The sequence below is a fragment of the Ostrea edulis genome, chromosome 2 (assembly GCF_947568905.1).
Source record: "Ostrea edulis chromosome 2, xbOstEdul1.1, whole genome shotgun sequence".
Lineage (NCBI taxonomy): Eukaryota > Metazoa > Mollusca > Bivalvia > Ostreida > Ostreidae > Ostrea > Ostrea edulis.
In genome coordinates, this window is record NC_079165.1 from 75891696 (window position 1) to 75909863 (window position 18168).

The following is an 18168-nucleotide window of genomic DNA, read 5'->3' on the forward strand; positions in this document are numbered from 1 at the left end:
GTCAATGAGGAACTCTAGCATATTTTGTATTTCAACTTCACAATACTTGTGCGTGGAATCAGAGTGGTGTTTAACAAAGTAAGTTTTTCAATCACTGATCACTAGATATGAATATTTCCGTTTTCCGTTTGTGTTGAAGAAGCAACTGTCTATGATGTAAAAAAAAGTCTAGTCTTTAATTTATCGTGAGGAATGGTCGTGTATAGTGTTGAAAAGTCATAGGTTTTAATGTTATTGATTTGGGAAAAATTCTGCGATTTCAAGTTTACTAAAAGTTCTTTAGAATTTTTCAGAATCCACATTTGATTAACACCACTTCTGGCATATGTAGTCGCACAGTAAGTCTGAAGTTTCTCCTTCAAAGCTGTTAATATTTTTGTGAGGAGAGATTTTTGAAATGATTGATGAAAGAGTTTGTGTAACAAATCAAAAAGTGCATCCCATTATATATTAGAATGTAGTATTTTGTCAAATATTAGAAAAGACCTACACAGTAGGTACTACATAAGACGTAATAATAATAGCCTTTATTTATCCAGGATTACACAAATTAGCATATAGCTAGTTTCCATTGTGGTCCTGCATTAAAACATTTACACAAACATAAAATTAACATCTAAAATTAGTAGCTAAACATGAATACGATATAAAAGGAAAAGGTGAAAAAATATAGCATAATACACACCTAATTAGTGATAAAATTATTACCTAAATATGAATACATGACATAAAAGGAAAGGAGAAAAGATAGCATAAGACACACGCACACAGTGCCATATCACAACTATATTTGGCACACCTGAACAAAACGAGGAAAGCACGATGTTTAAGTGCTACTTCTATGAAAATATTTCATCAAATTTATAGCTTTAAAAATGCCAACCGAACCAGAGTTTCGAACTTTTTGAGACAGGTTGTTCTAAAGGAATGCAGAAGAGTAGGTGTATGAACGTTTAAAATTTTCAGTTTTAGCTCTTGGTAAATATAATAAATTAGACATATAATCATTAGACCTTATGTGATTAAACATGAAATTATGTCAGCCAGTAAGATTAAAACACTTTTTAAAAAAACTCTGTATCTTTTCCTCAATATCTACGATTTAGTCTGTTCTCCTTGACATATTTTGTATTTAAAAAAAATTCATAACAAGTATGTATTATATTGTATATTTGTACATACTCTGACCTTATTCTTACTCAAATGTATAATTATATGTTGATCTAATGTACCTCATGTACCATATATAATGTGGTTTGAGCGAATAAATGAACTTGAACTATGAACAGAGCAAGCTATTAAATATATCTATCAATACCTATAAGATTTATCAATATGATTCAATAAATTTTTCACGTTTATGAGCGTTATGATGTGACAAAATCATTAGACTCTCACGTATAATAAAAATAGACATCTATATTATCTGCATTACTTTTATTTAGTCGGCAAAATGATCAATCTGATTAAAACACAGATCCCTCAAACAGCGCTGTTAGGGAGATTTGTATTTTAATCAGATAGTAAAATGACCACTGTCCAGTTGATTACCACAGTAACGATTAGATAGGGAAGGGAAATTGTCTTTTCTCTCTATATATTAAATAGTTTGTTTTCATTGATATAAATAGGTAAAATTTTCCTTGTTACACTATGTTTGAGCTAATCTTCCCTAGATCATTGTTTCTCTTTTCAGTCACAACCGATCACTATTAATTTCATTCATAAAACTGTAGGTTCAACGAATTACATGTATCAGCCATAGCCACTCCCTATTTCATTTAGTAAATGACGAAAGATATGTAATCCAGGGGATGATGTCACAATAGATGCTGTGACAATGTATTGTTGTTAATGTATAGATTTTGATGCATTAGTCACGCTTTTAATTATCTAGTTCGATCTATTGGCTGGTTCGCCCCCCCCCCTTTTTTTTGCACATGCACCTACTGCATATCTAACTGTGTTTTGGTCGTCTGAATTATTTATTAAGATTAATAATGAAGAATTTATGATACATGTATACTAAAGATATCTTGACCCTGATCTAAATACGTCGAATACTAATAATTACAGACTGTTACATCATGACCTAATATTGTATGGGACGAAATTACACAACGGACACGTAAATATAATCAGCGACTGAAATGATTGTGCATTCACATTATTTGTCATTAATTGCAAATAATTCTTTAAAAAATTCTTAACTAGCACCTAATTTACAATCAAGTATATTTTCTATCTACTCCTTATATTGACGCTATGAATTGAGGACCACAGCGTGTTGTGTGATCCCTGTATTCAGAGGGAAATAATTCGTGCCGCATTGTGAAAAATATATCGCAATACAATGCACTAATTCTATTTCAAAATAAATGTCCTTGCTATTGCAGTTTAGCTTTTTATAGACTGTGGATTGAATTACACTTTACTAGAATGTTTAAACATGAAATACCGGTATGCGGTACACCATGTGATTATACAATTAAATTTAATGATGAAATGTGGAGTTGTTATTCATCACCACACCTGAGCCATAACCCAGGTGATCTTCTGTCTGTTGCCTGTCTGCATCAGAAATATTCCCAACACTTCATATCAAGAGCTCGGATAACACTTTGGGTACTTTTGGATTAACTTGGAGTTTGTAAATTAAAGTTAACAAACGAGTGAAAATTAAAAGTTAACAAACGAGTGAAAATATTAACCACTCTGTATCTCCGGTATAGTTTGGTGTGATAAAGAACTCTCGCTGCTAAAGGACCAACGTGTTTTAAAGCAGAGAAAAAGCAATTGTTGCACCCAATCTTAAAGCTGGTGACTTCACTATATGATTGCAGAAAAGAATCAATCAAAATTATAGGATTAAACATTCTTTTTGAAGAATTTATCGATGTGTAAACTCCAGACATTTTACTCACAAACTTAACATAAAAGTGCTGCTTCGCACTTTTATGTTAAGTTTGTGAGTAAAATGTCCGGAGTTTACACATCAATAAATTCTTCAAAAAGAATGTTTGATTCTTATAATTCTAATTCATTCACTTTATTAAAAATTACAAAATTTTGAATAGTTTCCCCCGCACTATGTTATTTGTTTTCAGGCGTGAACGAATACATCGCGTTTTCGGATTTATTGATGTATAAACTCTTGTTCAGCTTTAGTTTTGTCCAATCAAAACAATTGTAATAAATAACATTGGAATTATACATGTAAATTGTCTTTCTCTATGTACATGTATGCAGGACTAAGTCTTACTCAACTTATTTACATTGGAGTTACATGTACATGTAGTGGGTGATGACAAGTCAGAAGCGTATTTAGAGGAGGGGGTCCCTTTCTATGACCAAAGAAAGTATTTGTTGTTATTTATTGATTCATTATGTATAAAGCGTAGCAACAATAACTCATAAAGTAACCTATTGGAGCTTCCGGGGGATTCGCCTACTGGGCCCCTACCGGTGCTTTGTCCTGGGCCCTTTCGCGGTCTTTCGACTCCCCACGCGGCTTTTATTCCCTGTTAACAAATCCTGGATTCGCCACTAGAAGTCCCACTGTACTTCCTCCTCATAGTGCTGATGGTGGGCTATATCAGAGACATCCAGTATTACAAGGAAGTTTTATCCACGTGAATCAGGAGACAAATTATGGTTGTTTATACTCCAAGACCCTCCAGTATCTTTAAAAGCAGTTTAATTATCTCAAAAACAGATTATCTTAAAAACAGCTTGATTATCTTAAAAGCAAGCTATAAGAAATGATTCTCCAACATATTGAGTTATTTTTAAGCCTTGAACCTGTATGATATGAGTTAACCTCCGCTGTGGAGATTGCCTGTACCGCACGTTCGTGTTCAATTATTTGTGAGGCCAACATTGCATAAAATCAGTACATGCATCTACATTGTATACCTATAAATTAATTTTGCAAACAAACCCCGAAACGCTTCCACCTTTGATATCGCTTCATATGTGAGGTGAAGTCCGTAAGCTATAATAGAATCTTACTTGGTTGGTAAATATTGAAAAATTAATTAAAACCTCTTTCGGTTTTGATAAATTACACTGAAATAACAAAAATGATAGTAAAGCGGTGGAAACGCACCCGACCCACCCCGCCCCCTTTCCTCCTCCATGATTTAGAATTTGGAAATTTGTTATGTTTGTTTGTTTTTGCTTGTCAAGAATTTTCAGACTATTATGAAGTCAACTTCACCCTGTGTTCCCCTTTTTTGAAAACAATGGTACATACCCAATTATATTTACATTGACACTTGGTTTCGTCCTGCTTTTGTTCCGGGGTGTATGTTATTTATCTTCTGTTTTTGATATGAAAGTTTTGGTATTGATTGTACATGTACCATTACTTGGATAGAATTACGCACCAAATACTGGATATAGGTCTATACCCCCCCCCCCCCCTTCTTTGTTATCTCTTCGATTAAACGAAATACGTATTTTAAAAGTATTCTTCGTAAAATCGAAGAAACTAAACTTTGTTATGATTAAAAATATGATACAACCTGTTAAAACTCAGCCCATATTAATAAAGATTTTGATACCGTAAGCTTTAGAACACCATATTTATTACTACTATTTATCGGTACATGTAGCTTAGGACCCCATCGGTAAGTACGTACTGCAAAAATGGAGGCCATTGTTGAATGTAAAACTTATACGGTACCAATTTTGATGCACCAGATGCGCATTTCGACAAATAATGTCTCTTCAGTGATGCTCAACCGAAATGTTTGAAATCCGAAATAACTATGAAGTTTTAGAGCTAAATATAGCCAAAAACAGCGTGCCAAAAAAGTGGAGCCAAATTCGTCCAAGGATAAGAGCTATGCATGAGGGAGATAATCCTTAATTTTGAAATGAATTTCTAAATTTTATAACAGCAATTAAATATACATCCGTATTTTCAAGCTAGTAACGAATTACTTAGCTACTTGGCTGTAGAGACCCTCGGGGACTAACAGTCCACCAGCAGAGGCCTCTACCCAGTGGTCATAATGTAAAACTTATACAGTACCAATTTTGGTGCACCAGATGCGCATTTCGACAAATAATGTCTCTTCAGTGATGCACAACCGAAATGTTTGAAATCCGAAATAATTATGAAGTTTTAGAGCTAAATAAATAGTTGTTATTCAAAATTTGCATAAGAATGTCAAATCTTGTGTTAGAGATGGCTTTATTTGTTCGCATTTTTTTACTTCAAATATTGGAGTTAGACAGGGTGATCATTCATCACCTATTTTGTTTTCTATATTTCTCTCAATGATCTGATTGATTTTATGTTGCATTCATATAGTGGATTCTATGATAGGACTTGCCAAATTTATCAAGCTATTACTGTCCATATTTTTGTGACATTACCTTTTAGTTGTGTTTCAGCCATTGTGCTCAACATTGTTGTTGTTGATTTTATCTTTTTTGAACTATTATGCTCCATGTGGAGCCTTTAGTGAAATAAAAAAAAGTTTCAAAGTTTCAAGAGTACGTCTATTTATTTCTTCAATCCATGATTTTAGTCTTGAGCCGTATGGATATTTCCAGAACGTATGGCACGCCACATTTATATTGATTCCTCTATAAAGGCTTTTTATATAATTTATGAGAAATCTTCTATTTTTAATAAGTTGGTTGATTGTTGTTTTTTTTATGTCCGGTCGAGAAGTTTTTACTCATATTGAGATGTCACCAGCTATGGGTGAAGTACCACCGATTTAGACCAATGCTTAGCACCCAGGGCTGTAGCAATGAGAGGTTCTTGATCGTGTCAATGCCTTTCGTGATACGGGACCTTCATTTTTAAGGCCACATCCGAAAAATCCATGATTCTCACTTCTAAATGCCGAGCGTTTGGCGAAGGAGCAATCACTACTTAACGTCGTAGGTTTGACGCGGTCATGGCAATTTAAGAGCGGTGCTGGAACTCACGACCTCCCGGTTACGAAGCGAATGCTCTACCACGAGACCGCGACCGGTCTATATTTAGTAAGATACCTAATAAATTCTGTAAGATACCTCACATAATTTACAATTTATAATATATATCATAGAATATAAAATATCGTACATGTATAAACTATATAAGATATCTCAAAGTTTATAAAAATATTTCGCACATTAAGCAAGATATCTTGTAAAGTTTATGTTTATGGGATATCTTATAAAAACAGAAGATATCTTATCAATTTATCTTTATAAGATATTTTTTAAAACATGTAAGCTGAAAAACAACCCGAGAAGTTGCGACTGGTTTACAACATGATCAACATAGATTGGAGTAAGTGTTCAATGTTAGTTATACTTATAATAGTTTTGACTAGGCCTATATGTACAGTGTATCATTTTTTTGTTGTTGAAAATTTATGAATATATTACTTGCATACATCTCATTGAACGAAGGACACCTCTCCGCTTCCGAGACAAACGATCTGTCACATCGATGATACTCATCTGATGTTTTATTAATTTTCTCGTGAGTATAGACGTCACTGTTACGACTTTTTGTAATAATCTATTAAGAGTTACTGATATGTACAAACACATGGATCAACACAAAAAGTTTATTTTGGTTGAACATGTTTTGTGATGCCACAGATCTTGAAAGTAAGTAATTAGTCAAAAACTGTCCAATATGTCAAATATCGAATGGCCCGGAACTGTTCTGAGAAGTTTGTGCCTTATAACTTTAAAATTAAAACATTTCACCGAAATTAGGTTGTACACTACCTGACAATGTCCAAGAAATCAAGCCACTGTTTACAATATACTAGTAGCAGTTTTTTTCCCTGTTTGTCATTCATATAGTGCATTTATGTTTCCGATTATTGCTTCTGACGAGAAGAATCCACGTGTATTCATAATTTTGCCCTTAAATTGTCGCCCTGGATAAAAATTATCATTAGAAACACATTCGCAATACTAAGATTCAAATTTTGAAATTATGAACGACCGTTCATTTTCCCTACGGTCAACTATTCGGCATATGACGGATTACGATTGCATTCGTAAAATCATTATCTAATTTGCAATACGGAGAGAGATCATTTAGGTTACATAAGGAACATTTAATTCAGTCACTATCTACAAGACCTAATAATGATAACAAAATCATCAATTACTAGTGTTGGTTTCAATTGGTACATGTATCAATTGATTATTGCTGGGTGCGTTCGCTGAATACGTATAGAAGAAACAGTAAGTATTGGATTGAACAATTTACAAAAAAATGCGTATGAATTAGAAAATGAATCTATTTCTTTTCATCCATATCATTATCTACAGAAATTGTCAGTAAAATATTACCTGATGAAGCTCTCAACACATCAGAAGGAGTCCAAACCGAATGTACAAGAATTATCAAAATGTTCAGTATTTCTAGTGCTTTACTGATAAGCTAACAGTGGTATATCTGAGTTTAACCAGAAAATCGCCTGGGCAGATGAGTAAATTAAACAAAAAGTCCTGTGCGAGATCCTGTATAAGGACTCGGAACGACAATTTGCAAAACGAGATAGGTAGATAGATAATTAGATTCAAAGAAAGAGTCGAGTATTGGGGAAAATATGAAATTAATGGATCCGAAATACCGGTAGTCAACTATTCTTAACCGTTATATGGAATTGCTTGTAAATTATGTTCACTAGAGGAAAGTAAAATTGTCAGCAAGCATATAATTAAAGTGGCCGATGGCATTATGTATACTGTATGTACAATATGAATTTATAGTGACCGTTAACATTTCATTTGGATTATGATAGACTTCCACTTTGTAGATCTATCAATTTACACTTACATTGTAAATTTCTAAAGATTAACACGTTATGCTGAATCCTTTAAGTTATCTATTGACTCAATGCTTCATTAATGTTGATGAAATTTCCAGTGTTTTAAGTAAGATTCCGAGATGGACTTGTCGGAGCACAGTTCTGTTAATATCCGGATCCGTGTAATTAGCTTTCAGTTCCTGATGATTGCATTATTCTTTATTTTCCTGAGAACTAGCACCGTGAAAGCCGAAATTAATACTGATCATGGATGTGGGTTGCATGGATTCCATGCGTGTTTCTTTTCGAGTAAAAGATCATATGAAAATTCGCGCATGTAAATATCATGTCAATTTATTTGCATGATATTCATGCAAAAATCATGCCATTTTCATGCAACCATTTCCCCCATATTTGCATGATCTTCCGTATGTCCTGTTTGAATGTGATAATCATCTGATATTCGCATAGACATACCACAAACAATTAGCAACTAAAATAGTAACTCAGTGTAGGTGTTTTTGATGTTTGGGTTTGTAGTCAAGAAAGCGGTATAGTCAACAGAGGACATTAAATCTATTTAGTATGTAAATCAGAAAATGAGAATTGATTGATGCATATACCAATAAAAATATATTTCTTCTGATTTGATATATATGACATAATCGATTTTGAATTTCAAATCCAAATATTTACATTTGCCAATGCACTTCCTTATACGACAGTACTAATGAAATTGATGTTCAATTTCGTGTGACATGAATTTGGTCATGTGATCAGTTTGTTCTTGCGTATGAATACAATCACCGCTTCAAAAGTCAGTTCCTGTATTTTCACCTGGCTTCTTGCTTATGCAATGCAGTGGGGGATTTAGACCCCCCTCCCCCCTCTCGCCACAAATTTAAATAATAGAAATAGTGTGAGTAAAATTCCAGATTGGCACCCAAAATGGCTAAGCATTTTGGCTAATGCTTGTCTTTCACACACACCCTTTCGTAAACCTCGGACCCGCCACTGCAATGACATCATAACAGAAATAAACGCAGCAGGATATTTATACAGTTTATTTTGTAAACAAACAAGAATTTCATCAATTTATAAAAGAGAAACATTAAACATATATCGTTCTGTTGTTTCATTTCATACAGTTTTAAATACCGTCTGCAACTTCTGCATGGCGAATTTATAAAATAAAGTTCTATGATATTGGAAGCGAAATCATGTAGGCAGAGTTATAAGCCTACATGTATTTACTTCATGGTGATAAGTTAACCTGTTGTTTCCTGGCAACTTCCATAACGGATATGACTCGGCATGATTATAAGCGAGGCTGGTTTTGAGGCTCGAAAAATTTACATGTTCATGTCGGGTACTGCTGCGAGTCTTCATTAAAATCCTACAACAGAAATCTCTCAAGTGAACAAAAACTCCGTCAGTTCGTTTTTATTTTATTTTACACACACTGAATGTAAATAAAAGACGCAACCTACCTGCACTTGGTCTAAATCTGTCCTACTGTCTTGAATCGTCTCCTGCATGGCTACAACCGCGAGTCCTAACGATGAACATACCGTTGTTTCTTTCCAAAAACTTGACTAAGAGCTTAACGTTTACTTGACCCATCATAGCCAACATCAATTCTCTCAGATCCTTTGAATTTCTGTCGAAATCTGTGATCAACAATTGCGTTTTCAACTTAGTAAGCTAGACCGACACCAGTTCGCGACTAAATCACACCACGGATGTTACTTAAGTTTACTCCGCTCTTCTTGTCGTCATTTAGACCCCCCCCCCCCACCCTCTCGCTTAGTTAACTTTACGCTCTAAATTACCTTTATTTTTACACATGTTTCGGTTTTTTTTAACATTTTCAATTATATATCCATATCTTATATTCTCTTTGATATTGTTCCTAATTTTTTATTCGATAACACTCTTACGAACTATATTTTGTGTTCTACGATCGTTATTTTGGTAATCTGCTACATAATCATGGAGGTTCGGTAAGAACACAAATCAAAATAGAAAATATAAATATAAGAAATAAGATATCATTTTTTAATGTTATTGGGATATGACATGAAGTTGGTACGTGATCAAATCTACTATAACGGCCTTCGGGCGTTATAGGATTTGATCACGTGACCAACTTCATGTCATATCCCAACAACATTCAAAAATGATATCTTATTTCTTAAATGAAGATCGCGCACCATCTATGACACGGATTCGGATGACGGACATATTCATGAATAATCACACAATTTCAAAGTAAAAAGTTTAAATGTATTTTTTTCTCATGTTAAGCAGGTGTGAGACGATAAAGTTAATCCATTCCGCATTACACCGTCGCGGTTTTTCATAGCGGGGCTTCGCGGGACCACGATTATACCGCGGCGGAGTAAACTACCTGTATTTGCACAGTTGATGACAGGTCTGAATACTGTATCTTGTCTCCAATGACATTTACTTCCAATGGATAGAATCAATTGAAAAGTACAATTTAAATCTTATACATGAACATGTATGTTTGTGAATTAAAATTTTCGCAGTATTTCAGAAAGAATATATACGTGCATTATCCGTATAATCGACAATGTAAAACATAATTTACTTATTTTGGTTTCGTATTGTCAGTGATGATCACGGGAAAGTTAATCGGTATTTATAAACATCGTTTTATTAGAAATTAATTTGAAACTAGAGTTTAGAAAATATTAGATAACATGTCGACGAGATCTATACCTTGACAGTTGTCTTTCCTGTCAGATCATGGCTTACAGTGTACATTGTAGTTTTCTAGTCAGCTGAGATTAAACATGCAAATTGCACGTGCATGGACAAGTATCTTTCTTCTGCATACATTTCATTTAATTGAATTTCAAAATAAAAAAAAAAAAAATTAAAGAAATAATTGCATAGATTTTAAGAAAAATCGGTATCTCATATTACAGTATTTAATGAATGTGTTAAGTATTAAAATAAATCTAAAACCCAATTCTGAAACTTAGATATTTCCTCGAAGATCATTGTGTGAAAAGTCATAAGATAAAATGAAAATACTTCTATTTGTAAAATAATTCTTGGGCTTTGAAATGCATGCATGATCATGTTTTATTCGTTGGAATGCGAAACCATGGCGAATATATTAAACTGGGACTAAAATTGTTAGGGCATGTATCTTTGTTTGATACATATATTTCTTTTTATTGAGTATTGAAATTTCAAAATAAGATCATTGATCTTTACAAAAACTCGGTCTTCAACATGTGTACATGTATTTGATTAATTGAGAAAATGAAACGTAAATTTAAATTCTTCTTGAATCTTCTCGTTTTTGTTTAGAACATTAATCTTGCATATCGGATTATTTGTTGGAAGATGTACGTTTTAGTGATAAATTTAATGTTAGAATTTTCGTAGTCATCTTGTTATGTTGTAAATAGTGTGGATCTATGGTTGCGTAATACTTCCTGTGTACCCGAGGATCCGAGTTTTTAAATACTCGTGCACGAGTCTTGCGAGGAAAAGTCCTTTTGAAGCAGTATGGCTTCTCTGCGAACATCACCCAAAATGTGGTTTTAAAATGTCATGTAAAATGTTTCACTCAATCCATATCAAATGTTTGTTTTGGAAGGTCCACTCTGACTGCCCGTGACCTGCATTAGGATAAGTACTACATGGATACATTTATATTATTTGTAATTCAGTAAGATGTTGTACTGTAATTGTATATGTGGGTAGTTGGGGATATGTGTATAAGAGGACGTGTGTCCCCACGGTCGAACAGGGTTCTAGATCTATCAATGCTCTCTCTCTCTCTCTCTCTCTCTCTCTCTCTCTCTCTCAATAAGAGTGATGTTTTGTGTTAAATTAACCTCGCATGAAAATATATACTTTGTTTAATATAAATGTAGTAAAACTACCCAATCCTTGATTACTTTAAAATAATCATCTTCCTTGTGTACAATCCGTAATTTGATAGATGAATTAACAATACATTGAATAAATGAAACAAACAAACAAAAAAACCGAAAACAACAACAACAACAAACAAAAACATGATGAATAAATACAAAACGGAATACTGGATTTTAAAAACAGAAAAGGGGCCTCCGTGGCCGAGTGGTTAGAGCATCGTGCTCAATATCACACGGCCTCTCACCTCTGTCGGGGCGGGTTCGAATCCCGCTCGCGCCGGTAAGTGAGAAAGTTTCCCAGTTTACTTTCGGAAGGTCGGTGGTCTCTTCTCAGGTACACTGTATCTGGGTTCTCTCTTCCACCAATAAAAACCAGATAACTGAAAAATTGTTGAGTGTGGCGGAAAACATTAAATCAAATCAAATAAAAAAACAGAAAAAATTCTTAAGCCGAATTTTCAAACATTTAGTAATAAAATCGGGGGAGATTTTTCTCACCGCGGGAACGCGGAAAACAAGAAATCTACGTTGCCTGTACTGTACATATCTACAGTCCTTGTGCGGTTGGAAATGTCAAAATATTTTTTCGTTATTTACCATCGCTGTCAAACGATGTAAAAGTTTCTGTCAAATGGGTTATATTAATTCTCTTTGATATTTAGATAGTTTCAATTTCTTCTTAATATAACATACATACTACAGTAATATCCATATTATATTGTGATCTTAATATCGCCCCTAATGTGCACGTATAATGACTTCCACAATGGACTCATTTGCATAAACAGGGTTTCCGTACATAAACATTTCATCATTGGCACGACACGCCGAGGTTTTTGAGTGAAAGATGTTTGATTTATGTGACATGGGAACTTCAGTGCAAAAGGAAAGTTACGGGAGCAAGTTGTGTCTTCAAAAGAAAACATGTTTTTCAGGCTAGATTCAACTTCGTATACGCAAAAATCGCTGCATCTCTCATAATCAATGCAAAAATTAGACATGTTACAAGTCACTATAAACTTGAATTCTCATCACTTTTCAAATTAAGAAATTAATATGCTTTGAAATTATATTAACTTCAACTTGCACTAATATCTGGATATCGTGCCAATGGAACAATTTATGCATACATGGTACGATTTTATCTTGATATTTGATCACGTGATATGCAGCTGATGTAGAGACTGTCGGTCTGGTGGAAAATAAATGGGAGGTCAGTATGCACTTAATTATATATACATATTGTTTTTGTATAAAAGGGTTGTGTGTACAGAATTTGTCAAAAATTTATCTGTTTATTAATGCTTTTTTCCCATGGCATATTTCTATGGCCCTACTTAACACAACTGCGTGGGGGTTGGAGACCAAATTGTTTAATTATCAACAAAAATATTGAACTTTTGTACACAATTTCGAGTAACTCAATTTAAATTTTTTTAAGATTCTGTGTTATATTTGGAAAAATATATCAACCAAATTAATAAATTACAACATTTGATCAAGTTCCAAGTCTCAACTACTTGTATCATAAATTATAAAACTGAAATAGACGTATAGGAGTGTAAAATATATTAGATGAAACAGAAACTGTAATATCACGCAGATTTAGAACGTTTTGATTAATCATTCCTTCCGCCACAAAATATAATCCCAACAAAACCCTTTCAAAATTTGAATTGACACAATTTTTTTTTTCAACTGGATATAGTTCAGCAATAGATGTGTAATGTGTTTGCACCAGTGAGATGGGTATTGAACCAGTAAATACTTAGTTATAGCATCCTGCGCAGTTGTGCTCAAAAGCTCAGGCGACCATTTCACTAACCGACCGTAGATCGTAAATGTACGATTACGTTTAAGATCATTTGAATCGCACGTATACGAGCGTTTCACGAAACCTATCGTAGTCGTAACACTTACGATTGCGATTTACGTCTGACTTTTTAGAACTCTTTTCTCTATGGAGGTAGATTTAAAATTAATCGTACCATGGAAAGAAATATCCATTCATTATTTTCTCATAGTTTTAAACAAATCCTTATCGTCTGCAGTAACCCATGCAAGTTGTCAACAAAAATAATGGAAATTTTGAGCCCGATCTCTAGTGTAACGTGAAGAAAATTCCTAGAATGTTTAAACAATTGATAGGGTAATTTTAGTGACTTTCGTGTAACTAAAATTTTGGAAAAAATACGGGTTGCACTTTATAACAAGGGATCGGAACCCCAAGGATCCGATAATGACCCATCCCTTTTCTGTGTATACATATAGGTCTAGTTTGTATGTTTAATTTCTAACGACCTTCATAAAACTACCAGAAACGTTCCACTTGCAAAATTGGGATTTTAACCCCTCTCCCATTACCAAATCATGTTATTATCATATTTTCCTTAAAATTTGTAATGTTTATCATTCGAATATGCATGTATTATGCGGTTAGTCAGTTGCATCAAAGGTATTGATCCGACGAAAAAAAAAAAAATAGCTGAGTACGTCGAATCGCAACGTCTCGGATTTAAATTAACTATTTCTAAAGAAACTTAATTTCTGAACATGTCTATGAGAATTACATGAATTTTGCCTAATGTTAAATATACATACATGTACACTAACGGTGATGCAGGCACATGTAGCAATACCCCCCCCCCCGCGCCCCCTCCCCATTTTACTTCTCTAACAACTGTTCTCGTTATCATTACATGCAAAGTTTGATATATGGACTACACCCCTCCCCTCCTCACTTTTTAAAATATGAATTCATTGCCTTTACATTTACTTCAGCAGACTGGTCACAGGGGCTAGGCCCGTTTTGGACCCGAATTCTGTGATACAATGAATTTACTATACATGTATATGTCGTACCAGTATATATAGTCGAACACAAGGGAATGGACCATCGTCATAATGGCGGTAATTCCGGTGAAACTCTATTGTCTTTAGGTTAAACCTTATTTTACCCAGGTAGCAAATAGCTTAGGAATCCGCAAGCAGAACTCATCTTTTCATGAAGTTAAATTCAGTTGAAGTTCTTTTCAACACTTAATAGAAGAGTAACCGTTTGACAGAGGTGCAAGGGCATTGTTGTTATATTTATTGTATTGTCTTTTATTTTTCGGATTTGTTAATTTGTGTGTCACATCTCTTTGTATATATGTTAAAATACTCTTGTCAAATATTTCCTCAATAAATGACCATTCTTCTTTCTGACAAAGGTGTTATGATTCATTCTTATAATGGAGCATTATTTGTGCCGAACGGAGTATCACCTCATCATCTACACCTATATACGATTCTGTCAGACGCTCACCCCATCATCTACACCTATATACGATTCTACCAGGCGCTAAGACCGACAGCATGTAAATGCACAATGGTTTCAGTATAATAAACATTTTATTTGGAATTTCAAAAGCGTTATAAGAATACATGTATGTAATTAAACCTACGCGTAGTCGAACACATGTTCAATATTCTGAGTGACTTCGTCGTTTGGAATGTCCTTACACATGATGGTAAATTTGTGAGCACCATGACCTCCTCTGTACATTGCAGTTGCTGTTTCGGTTGTTGTTGTGCTATCTGGTACATCTCTTTTCGTTCCATCGAAGATTGGATCGTAAACGATGATATTTACAGAAGAATAGCCCTATTGAATCAACACTCCTGTATTAATAGGTTAATATTTCATTATGTAGTACATGAAATAAAATTTCCTGTAGATCAGCAATTTGATTTTGTTCTTCTGGGTATCACGGACTGTTAATTCCTTCTACAGGGGAACAAGTCGTCCCTAAAATACCTGTATCACCTCTCTTACCTCACACCACGGTTAATACCATACGTCTCGTGGACCTCTCTTACCCTAAAACACCTATATGTTGAATTGGAAGCTACATGTAGTATGCTAATTTGTACAGTATACACAGAAAGGGGAGATATAGAACGGAACACAGTGCCTACAGACTAGTACGCCTAATCAATATCGCGTTCCTTGTCTTGTATTCAGCTTACGTTAAATTTATTTCTCTATTTTTATGCAAACAAATACATTTTGATTTTATGAACACATATCATGGATTGAGTAATTGCAAAGTCGAAATTGCAAGTTGATGATTGAATCAATTACGGTGCAGATCTGAAAGATTACTGAAGGTAACTCCATACTCGCAGTTTTATGTAAAACTTATATGGTACCAATTTTGATGCACCAGATGCGCATTTCGACAAATAATGTCTCTTCAGTGATGCTCAACCAAAATGTTTGAAATCCGAAATAACTATGAAGATTTAGAGCTAAATATAGCCAAAAACAGCGTGCCAAAAAAGTGGAGCCAAATTCGTCCAAGGATAAGAGCTATGCATGAGGGATATAATCCTTAATTTTGAAATGAATTTCTAAATTTTGTAACAGAAATTAAATATACATCCGTATTTTCAAGCTAGTAACGAAGTACTTAGTTACTGGGCTGTAGATACCCTCGGGGACTAACAGTCCACCAGCAGAGGCCTCGACCCAGGGGTCATAATGTAAAACTTATACGGTACCAATTTTGATGCACCAGATGCGCATTTCGACAAATAATGTCTCTTCAGTGATGCTCAACCGAAATGTTTGAAATCCGAAATAACTATGAAGTTTGAGAACTAAATATAGCCAAAAACAGCGTGCCAAAAAAGTGGAGCCAAATTCGTCCAAGGATAAGAGCTATGCATGAGGGAGATAATCCTTAATTTTGAAATGAATTTCTAAATTTTATAACAGCAATTATCTGATACAAGTTTAAAATGTGTATTTATTTCCATTCATTAGAGTTAATACTAACAAATTATCAAATAAAATACATTGGTCATAACACTTTTTAAGATGTGAGACGCACTTAAACAGAATCATATATCACCGTCAGAAAATTGCAATTTTCCTTAAACAGCATTATCAAAATTCCTTACAAACTGGTTATGACGATATATTAGCATTCATAACAATTTCATGAAACTCTTATCTTCACAAAATTATACAAAATGTCTGTAGAAAATAAAGGAAATCTATCGCATAATAGACTTGATAAAGAAATCAATAGAAACAGAGTTATTACCCTTGGATTCAATATTTTAATACGTATAATTGATTATTCATCTGTACCTTAGACTTTCGAAATATTTTATTTTTAACAAGATTTTATACAATAAATATAGGAAAAGACTCCAACAAAATTTATGATCCTATCATGCATAAATCTAAATGAATCATTGATTTTGCAAAATCTGATGACATCACAGTAGGGTGGAATTACTTTAAAACCTATAATTATACCATACCTCGGTTTTATTATTCAAACACTTATGAGAAATTATAACGGGTTGTGTTTGTGCTGTATAGTGCGTGTCGTCACATCCGCTATCTCCATCCAGTTTTATGGTGCTTGCAAAGTGAAGTCCGGTCAGCTCTATACACTCATTCTCTAAACACCATGTAAGTGAGAAAGTTCCCCAGGTTACTTTCGGAGGGTCGGTGGTCTCTTCCCGGTACATCGTATCTGGGTTCTCTCTTCCACCAACAAAAACTGGGCGCCACCAGATAACTGAAAAATTGTTGAGTATGGCGGAAAACATCAAAACTAAACTACACTAAACACCCTGAAGTAACAAAATAATGAACAGTGTATTCATTTCAAATTCCCCTTTCCTAACGCTTTCCATTTAGAAAAAGTTTCCATTAATTGAAGACTTGCCCTAATCTTGATTATATTTTAGGCCATTCTACATGGAGAAGTCTGACTCATTTACATACTGCCAGCCATATTTTTGGGGAGGGGATTTCAGAATGGGGGAAGTCTCACTCTGTAATGCCGGTGTAGAGGCAAATTTTGACTCCCATAGAATACTGGATGGGGGTCATTTTTCGACGTCGAAAAATGACCCCCGGTCATTATTCTATGGGAGTCAAAATTTGCCTTTATACCTGCACTGGGAACTGAACACAAATGTACCGATCTGACGTCAGGAATGTTACCACAAGACTAAACATTTGTCATTTTGGCTTCGTGGTAACGTTCTTGACGTTCGTCAAGGTAGTCCGGGTCCCCCTGTGTCTGCATGTTTCGTGTCATACCTTGGTGGGTCTGTCCCAAGTGTCAAAGTTACAGTTGAAATGAGAAGGACTTGTATTTAACACACCTGTGTTGGTTGACTCTGAGGGCAGTATATTATGTACATAGAAACGTTCAGCGTAAACAATTAGTAAAACAATGTTTGAGGCGAACTGTGATTTAACTTGTGGCACTGATAAGATTTCTAAATCTCCAAATGGTGATAGATATGGAAAAAATACTTGAAAAATATTTGATAGAAAATGCACATAATCATACAAAATGACAGATAAAAGATTTCCTGTACTTGTCTGCTGGGGTAATTTAGACTAGTAGTGTAGACGGTAATCTATCAGTTGTCTATCCAACGTGTTACAG

General features: G+C 34.3%; 2 protein-coding genes and 1 long non-coding RNA gene across 5 annotated transcripts in view; all 3 read right to left on the reverse strand.

The window, feature by feature from the left end:
* LOC125681623 (uncharacterized) overlaps window positions 1-7432 on the reverse strand; it is a 121988-nt gene extending 114556 nt beyond the window's left edge. Inside the window, exon 1 of the mRNA XM_056153633.1 lies at window positions 7324-7432. The gene's annotated coding sequence lies outside the window, so the exon portion shown is untranslated. The remainder of the gene's footprint in view (window positions 1-7323) is intronic.
* LOC125681624 (uncharacterized) overlaps window positions 1-18168 on the reverse strand; it is a 183429-nt gene that overhangs the window by 161622 nt on the left and 3639 nt on the right. The gene's annotated exons all lie outside the window — the stretch shown is intronic.
* On the reverse strand, window positions 8834-9548 carry LOC125681631 (uncharacterized). Its single transcript, XR_007372288.2, has 2 exons — window positions 9275-9548; window positions 8834-9180 (listed from the first exon to the last, which is right to left on the reverse strand). It is a non-coding gene; the product is annotated as an uncharacterized LOC125681631 (long non-coding RNA).